Here is a 2,272-nt window from a genome sequence, read left to right on the forward strand (position 1 = left end):
ACCTTCTTTCTTGCCTCCAGCGGTGAGTTAGGGGGCCACCAATCCATACTGTGTATTTTACCGTGGTCACTCACAAACAGAGTTGTTTGCCATGGTATAGACAACCGCAAAAAACTAAATTGTTTAAAAAGGATAACTACCATAACACAAGAACTCACAGTATAATACTAAATTTGCACAAAGTAAAAGGCTAAGAGTATAAAATATCAATGGTTTAATAACATTCTATGAAGTATTCTATAATGGAAAATCATTTGAGACTTACGTAATCAGCATGAGATAGTTTTTTGGGAAAGGTTGCTGAATATTGTTCCATTATTTAAAAAAATGACCGCTGAGCGAATGTAAATTGGAGGTGGTTGTTTATCTACACTAGGTACACTTCGAGCTAAAAATGGTTCCTTCCTGATCAATATAGTAAATTTCAAAAGGAATAATTGAAACAAGAACGTATTGAAATTTCAATAAACACATTGAAAATGTGTATGTACTCTTCAAGAAACAATCACACAATGGTTCCATGGCGAAAATCTATTTCATGAAATTTAAATTCACTTTTTGAAAGTGTTCTTCAATTCAATTCAATCTTGCAAAGTTTCTATGATTAAAGTAGGTAAGATATATTCTATCATCTGAATATATCTTCTTGTTTCATGCAAAAGATCTAGAGTGGATCTCAACAAAGAATTATCCTGCTAGCAAAATGGAAAAGTTGCTCCGTGAAAAACTTGAAAATAACAACAGCAAGCGAAAAGGACAACGACACCTTATTTCATGGGCAGAAGCAATGCATATAAGGACAAACAAGAAACAAAGAAGGCAGATAATAAAAGGAGGATTGAATTATATAGTATGTAAATCTGTGGAGACGTTGATAAAGACTTCATGAAATGTTATAACACCATTGCGGGGACATTGGTGTACCTCGTGTTGAGGAGAAGTCTGGCGAAGACAGTGATTTTGATTTCCCATGGATGGAAAATACAGAGATTGATGGTAAGTAGAATTGTTGTTACATTTCTTGACACTTCATATATCATGATTTTACACTCATTGTGAAAACATTCGGGTTGAGGTACTGTAGGGTTTAAAAAATAGTGGCGACAACGAAAATGAGTTGTTGAAAAGATGCGAAGAAGAAGTCGGCATACTCAAAAAAGAAATGTCTAGCTACTGGCTTTTTTACAGTATAATTGGAAAATGAGATAGATGTCAATAGCTTCAACTTTTATGCGAATGAGGTATGCTGAATGCTTCTTTTGCCTAATTGTGCTAGTTTATATTTATATTTATTTTTTTTTGGTTTTGTCAAATGTTCAGGATTCTTCTTTATTGTGTGCTTCTGATTGGGATATCTTAACAACAGCTCTTGCAGTTTTAAAACTTAGGATTAGATATGGTTTCTCAAATGCTTTTCTATGACATTTTTTTATATTTCAGTGCTTACCAATGGCGAAAAGGTTAATCCTGAAGAGAGGCATGTTTCCCTGTCCAGCTCAGACAGTGACCCGGAATAATGTAGCTGTTATCGCCTGTATTTATTATTTGAACTACCATAGCTCTTTTCCCGGATTACATATTTTTTTAAGATTTCGTATCGTATCCGAAATCTTGTTTAAACGGGCTTTTTCCTCCTTCGTTTTCCTTCTTATCCTTCTCACTCATTTCACACAGTATGTTCTATTGTTTGTAATCTCTTTAATAATAGCCGTCGTCTGTCTGTCTGTGTGTCCGCGAAAGCCGTGTCCCGTAACGGAAACACGAATTTTTAAAATGCGCATCAATACCAAATGCGATATATTTCTGTCCACTTTGTTGCAACGGGTTAATTTGAAGGACGGACGACCCCGTGGATTTTTCCACGGGCTAACGACTAGTCTCTATAATAATAGCCGTCGTCTGTCTGTCTCTGCGCGGACCCCCCGCTGAGTTAGAAAATGATGTTGCGGAAACACGAATATCAAATGCGATATATTTTTATCCACTTTGCTGCGACAGGTAAATATGAAGGACGGGCGACTAATCAACGACTAGTCAATTTATATTATCAACTTGTGTCAAGTCATTAAAGTATGTTTCTGAACTATAAAGGGAATTAAATAAATTGAATTTGTTCCGAAATCTTTTAGCCTGTAAGGACTTTTCATTCTACTTTAATCAAGAAGAAAAAAACTAATAGCTCTATACTATATTTCAACTATTTGTAGAATATATATTTTTCCCTTCTTAACAAGTAGTTAATTGCTTCTTAGAATAATACAAGACGTATAAT

At 34.7% G+C, this 2,272-nt stretch overlaps 1 long non-coding RNA gene across 1 annotated transcript; it reads left to right on the forward strand.

Annotated features, from left to right (window-relative positions):
- The first annotated feature begins 388 nt into the window (after positions 1–388).
- LOC130629514 (uncharacterized) lies at positions 389–1,762 on the forward strand. The gene is made up of 2 exons (XR_008981965.1): positions 389–1,241; positions 1,441–1,762. It is a non-coding gene; the product is annotated as an uncharacterized LOC130629514 (long non-coding RNA).
- Positions 1,763–2,272: the final 510 nt, after the last annotated feature.

This window comes from Hydractinia symbiolongicarpus, chromosome 2, assembly GCF_029227915.1.
Source record: "Hydractinia symbiolongicarpus strain clone_291-10 chromosome 2, HSymV2.1, whole genome shotgun sequence".
Taxonomy (NCBI): domain Eukaryota; kingdom Metazoa; phylum Cnidaria; class Hydrozoa; order Anthoathecata; family Hydractiniidae; genus Hydractinia; species Hydractinia symbiolongicarpus.